The 6,618-nt window shown below is 41.5% G+C and overlaps 1 pseudogene; it reads left to right on the top strand.

The window, feature by feature from the left end:
* The first annotated feature begins 2,272 nt into the window (after positions 1-2,272).
* Positions 2,273-4,190, top strand: LOC142098545 (progestin and adipoQ receptor family member 4 pseudogene; annotated as a pseudogene).
* Positions 4,191-6,618: the final 2,428 nt, after the last annotated feature.

The following is a 6,618-nucleotide window of genomic DNA, read 5'->3' as shown; positions in this document are numbered from 1 at the left end:
ACATTATGTTGGGGGCGTGGTCAAAATGGTGCGTTGATACATACATTATAATAAAACATTACATATATCAGGCCCTCCCCATTCACATCACGCCACCCCTTCAGACACATTATGACACCCCCAGTCCACTGTACCTATCTATGCTTCTGATCCTGCCGACTTCCTCTTAGTCTCACGAGATTAATAAATCTCATGAGACTTAGAGCTCTTCAGCTTGCTCTCCAGTCTGTGCCCTGTCCGGGACTGGGAGCACAGATCCCTCCTGCTGACCAAAACTGGATTAAGGCTCGGGGGGCCAGGACACTTAAGGCAGGGGGGCTCCTATGATGTAATTTGGCTATTAGACACATTTTCGACAAATACACAGGCAATACTGTGTGCACTACTGTTAGGTGCACACAGTTCTACCTTCACAAGCAGCACAGTTTGAAGGAGGACATATCTCCCAACTGTTCTTGTAGTCAGACCAAATCCTGACTAAGCGGGACAGTCACCCACCAAATTCAGGACAGTTGGCAGACAGTCCTGGTCTCTCCTACCTGTCTTGTCATTGTCACCACTTGTGGCTGCTGGTGTCTTTACATCAATTGCTGGTTGTCTGGATCCTAGGATATTGGATGCCCTATTTGGAAAAAAAAATAGTACATTACGTTTAGAAAACTCCAACCAGTACCGCTGTTAAATCAATATAGCACCCACATTTGAAAATTAGGCCTCCCTCCAGCCTCAACATTAAAATACTAGTATTTACATTTGATAAATACATCTATTTCCCTCCAACTAACCCTGACATTAAATTAATAATATTCCCACTTAATAAATAAACCTATTTCCCTCCCTCCAAATGACCCCAGCTAGAAATTAAATAGCATTTCCGTTTAATAAATATATCCATTTCCCACAACCACCCCAGGCATTAAATAACTCATAATCACATTTAATAAATAGACCTTTATTTTCCCTAAACAGCCCCACATTCAATTAATAGCTCCCAAACCACTCCAGCATTAAATTAAAAATCCAATCAATTTAAAATCAAATTCAATTCATCTTAAATTGATAGGCCACACTATTAAATTAAATTGCCCCACCATCACCCCACAAATAAAATAGCACCCAATAATTAGCCCCCTACCTGCAATTCACCATTAGATTAATAGCCTACCCCCCACATTATATTAAGACCCTGGCCCTCACACACACATTATAGTCATACACCGGCCCTCACACACACATTATAGTCATACACCGGCCCCCACACACATACTATAGTCATACACCGGCCCCCACACAAATACTATAGTCATACTCTGTCACACAAAAAACATACTATAATCATACCCTGTCACACACATACTTTATTCATACCCTGTCACAAACACACATACTAAAGTTACACTGTCACACATAAAACATACTTTAGATGCATTGTCACACAAACTACCCTCCCTGCCTCCCTCACCTTGTTTGCTCTGCTCTGCGGCGCGGTCTGTAGTTTCCCTTAACATATGGGACGGCACTGATCACATGGTGCGCGTCCTATGTGATACTGATCGCCGAGAGCTGATTCATAGGGGAGGAGGTGAGGAGGGGACGCGCGGCCACCAGGAAGTTAGTGTAGGGCCGGCCCCATTGCTCAGCGCACAGGCTGTCATGCTGGAATTCGGCATGACAGTCTGTGTGCTGAGCAGTGGGGTCGGCCAGCTAGTAACCGGCCCATCTGGCCATCGGCCCTTCTGGCATTTGCCAGAACAGCCGGATGGCCAGACCGGCCCTGGGTAAAGGACAGAATGTGAAGCCACTGTAGACGGAGGTATTCAGTTTCATGCGTCGGACGGAAACTTTTGGGCACTGATTTTAGTAATAGACGTACCACCAGCATCTCCATATGACCTCCGATCGGCGCTGCCATGAATGAAGAGGATTTATGTAGAGGCTTCAGTGTTTCCAACAGTGTTTTGGTGTAAAAGGGTCATTAATAAAGCAGTTTGTGTAGCGTTCATGCTTTACCACCACCGAAAAGTTACTTCACAAATTTATTGTCCTCTGATTTTCAAATATCTTAATCTGAAATACAATAAAACCAAGAGCACTCTGTGGTGTTAAATCCATGCTCTGAGCATAGTTCAAGGTGAAGAGATAACTGCAGACCTAGGCATAATTCTCCTATATATGGAGAAGCAGCTGCTGATACCCGATAAGCTTGCACAAATCTATTATTGAGCGTATAGTTTTTTGTGAAGAGAATGGGCCTCTTCTCATTCAGAGCAACATGGCATTTCTGAGTGGCCCAAAGTTACTGGACTGGGCTAGTTCACCACCACACCTCCAGTTTAATAAGTTTGTGCTGACTGGATACCAACCTGTGGCCAGTGAAGTGAAGTGCTTGTGGAGTCTCTTCTATCTGCATAATGAGCTGGGCAACATCTACACTCATGGGATCCTGCTCCTGGGCTTCATGTTCCTACTCCCTCTGCAGATCCCTTGGTGCCAGCTAGCTGTACCTTGGCTTGGTGTGATACATTATGTCACTCACCGGACTGTTAGTGCCTCTAGTTTGGGACATGGGTCTCTCTTGCTCCTGCCGGCGCCTCTCCTGAGCCACGGCCGTCCGCCATCTTGACTAAGATTGCGCATGTGCAGAAACCCTGAACTGTTAATACCTCGCCTCTAGTCTCATTGGTTAATTAATCACCTCTCAGTACTTAAGGCACCTGTTGCCCTATTACCTTCGCCTGTTCTTGGTTCTCATTCCTTGAGACTCTGAGGTGTTTCCTGTTTCTGCTCGTGTTATCCGTTTGCTTCTGGACAAGTCTCCTCTCCACATCGGTACTAGAACTTACCCGCTGCAGACTACTCTCGCTACCTCCGTTACCTGCCTGCTTCTGGACAAGTCTCCTCTTCACATCAGTAGTAGAACTTACCCACTGCAGACTACTCTCGCTACCTCCGTTACCTGCCTGCTCCTGGACAAGTCTTCTCTTCACATCAGTATAGCTACTACTCTGTATGGTACCTATTAGCTGGACTAAAGTCTACAAGTGCCTCTGTATTGTAGCTGCAAGTCGCTGACTCTTCCACTACATTGTTGATTGGTCTTTGCCTAACGTTATCCAGTTATCAAGTACTGGCCTGCTAAATGCTACCTGCGTGCTAAGGCACTTGGACTTTTTCCTCATTTTATCCTGTTTATTAAACTGCTGTCATCCCTAAATCCCTAAATCATTGGGTAGGGGAGATGATCTTAGCGTTTACTACTAAATTAGCATGTTTGACACACAGAGCTAAGAAACGCCAATGCGCGTTTCGCTTATCAGCTTTATCAAGGCCTTGATAATTACACAGACATCCTGTTAGAGATTTAATATATCATTGGAGACAATATAGGAGATTCATTTGTTATTAGGGAACCTTTAGCCAAGATATATATATATATATTATCTTTCTTGTTACCAATACATTTATATATCAACCTATATTAGCGATACTTTCTATTTAGAACCTATTAATCATTATAGGACCACCGAGCTAAGTTTGCAGTGGATCTGCAATTTTATCCATTTTTGTTTTTGGTTTTGGTTTTAATATTTCGCCAGCTTTTGGGTATAGGATGAATTATCTAATAAATTTTAATGCATATCAATAAAATTGAATTTTATTTAAATAAATATACTCATCCATTGTTCTGAGTGCCCCTCAGTCACCTGCTTTTCTCTTTTTCTTTTGATATACACTACATTTCAGGTGTATGGGTGCACCGTTCAGGATGTTGTTTATTATATTATAAACATCCTGTTTTTTGATAGGCTATAACATATCAGAGAGCCTATCAATAGACTTTGGTGTGAGACTTGCCTAGTGCGGATACCTTTCTCTCTTTACAAACCTCTGATAAGTGTAGCTACACCTGGTGAATTCTGGGTAAAACTCCTAGTACCCGTGACACATTATCTTGACCACGCTGCTACCTCCTAATGGATGGTCTAGCCCTACTTGGAGGGTTCATCAACGTTTCCCAACTACTTATATGCCTGGGACCTGGCAAGTTTGACTATTGGTGCAATAGTCACCAAATTATGTATGTCTTGGTAGTGATCAGCATCCTCTATTTACACTGGGGTGTTACCTCTGACCTCATGTGGATAAGCAGCTATCTGTGTCCCTAGAAATGAGGCTCTGTTCTTCAGAGCACCTCCTTACTATACACTCTAGATTTATGGCAGCTAAGCACAGGAGAAACATCAGCAGCAGTGGATACAGGAAAAGTGGAAGTTATATGTAGCTGAGCATGCCTCCCAGCACTGGGGTCATGAGTTCAATTCCCAAGCATGACTTTAGCTGTGTGGAGTTTGTACATTCTCCCTGCTCTGGTTTCCTCCCAAAGTCATTAAGAGAAAGGACTGTTAACATTTTTCTCTCAATAAATGGGTCACCATCGTCCCTGTATACGTTAGAATCAGATTAAATCATTGATTTAGTACTGGGTGTTTCTAATCTAATTTTCACAGGAAGGGATCATCATTGCCCTATTAGATGACAAGAAGAATGGAAACCCAGTTCATCCCCTTATTGTGTGGGTGAGATGGATAGTTGCCTTACTCACCCTAACTGCACCAGCTCTTCTAAAATAAGGAGCCTTTAACTGATCTCCCCGGGCGAACTGGAGCATATCTTGCAGGGCATTGCATAAGGCCAGTATTACTAGTGCAATAAATGTATTTTATCAAATGTTTAATGTGTCACGGGTGTGTATTTATATACAGAGTCATCTCACAAGGAAACAAGCTGTGGCTGGATGTATGGGGTTTTGCCTTGCCTGTGACAGATTCACTAATGTCCTGCATCACTCAGCTAGAAATCACAAAAGAGGGTGTATCATAAAAGTTAAATAGGTAGAGAGTGGTGTTTTACAGTCCTGAAAATGACACCACATTAAGAAGAACATAGAAGAACTTATTTACAGTGCAGCACCACAAGCTACCAGAAGGGGAGATAGATTCACGTTACTCCATATATAATTCTACTTTTCTAGAACAGTTTCAAATTACCCAGTAAAAAAAAAGCATAATAAACGGCTTCAAAGTCCCTTGAGAAAGTTAATACCATTATCATAAAACATAATATCCAGCCCACTTTATAATCTTACAGTAACATCACATTTTAGAATAAAGATTAATTTAGCAATACTGAGGCAACACCAAAAAGATAAGAGGATTTCTAAAACCCTAAATAGTGAAATAATGGTGCTAGTTTGGCAATATTTTACTATCGCACCACAAGGTGATCCTCTTTCAGCCTACTCTACAGAACATTCATTTGTTATTTTGCACAACCTGTGAAATTAAGGTGTTTTAATGCAGTACTAGTGATGCAAAGTTTTAAGTTTAAAGAATAAATTATCATTCAGCTTTGTTAAAACATAAATAAATAAATAAATAATTAAATAAACAAATAAAATACATTTTGGTTCAGGTAAAAAGATAATTAGAAGGATATGCCTAACCATAAAGATCAAGTCACACAAGTCCAGGATGACTGTTGTGACGGGAGACTGCAAGGGATCGCGACCTATGAAGAATCCTAACAGCTTTGATGACGTCACTGCCGATCGCGACGCTCTTTTCCTTGCTGTTTAGGTGGAAATGTAAGTATGCGGGTATAGACAATGTACAACGCTAAGCAAAGTACATTGTCTATGCCCGCATACTTACATTTCCACCTTAACAGCAAGGAAAAGAGCATCGCGGTCGGCAGTGACGTCATCAAGGCTGTTAGGATTCTTAATAGGTCGCGATCTCTTCGAGTCTCCCGTCACAGCAGTCATCCTGGAGCCAGGTCGGGAAGGAGCCAATCGGGGTCACCACGTAGGGGTAAGTATTGTTGTGGTAGTCAGCATCGATATGCTGATTGCCACCGTGTGCAATGAACCAATTTTCTCCAATGGCAGGCTTAGACAGCAGGTTTGCAGTACATGGCTTTAAGTTACAGTGAAAAAAAACACACAGGAAAACAGAAGAGCTAAGGATGCAGACTTCATAAAACCACAATCTATAAAAACAATAAACTTATTATTAAAGAAAACCTGCAATAAAATGAAACCAAAGAACAGTAGCTCTCCATACCAAATGCAACATTGACCAGAAAACATATTAAAAATGATCTTAGAGAAACTTTCACCACCTGCTATATGCATCTCAGTTATGCGAGAATTAACACAGCTCATTCATTTGATTTATAAACAAATCAAATTAGTTTTTCTTCTTAAGAAGTCATAGTCTGTCTGTTTGTTTTAACTGAAAGGCATCAGCATACCCTAATTAAATGGTGAACATGATTTGCCAATCTGAACTTGAATATAGCTGGGAAAATCACCCCCTATTTCCTACAGCTCAACGACATTGCAGAGAAAAGTGTAAGATATTTTTAATTCAATTGCAGAGCTGATTCTAAAGTGTTTCTTGATGGGGATCAAGTTCTAGTAAATATAAGGCTGGGTCTATTTAAATCTGAACTGCATGGAGAAGACTCCTATACCAACTATGGTTATTTTGACTGGTATGTAATGCCTGCAGAGAATGAGTGACTCACAGATGTCCTACCTTACCACACTGGAGTCCT

The sequence above is a fragment of the Mixophyes fleayi genome, chromosome 7 (assembly GCF_038048845.1).
Source record: "Mixophyes fleayi isolate aMixFle1 chromosome 7, aMixFle1.hap1, whole genome shotgun sequence".
Lineage (NCBI taxonomy): Eukaryota > Metazoa > Chordata > Amphibia > Anura > Limnodynastidae > Mixophyes > Mixophyes fleayi.
This window is presented reverse-complemented; position numbering and strand designations above follow the sequence as displayed.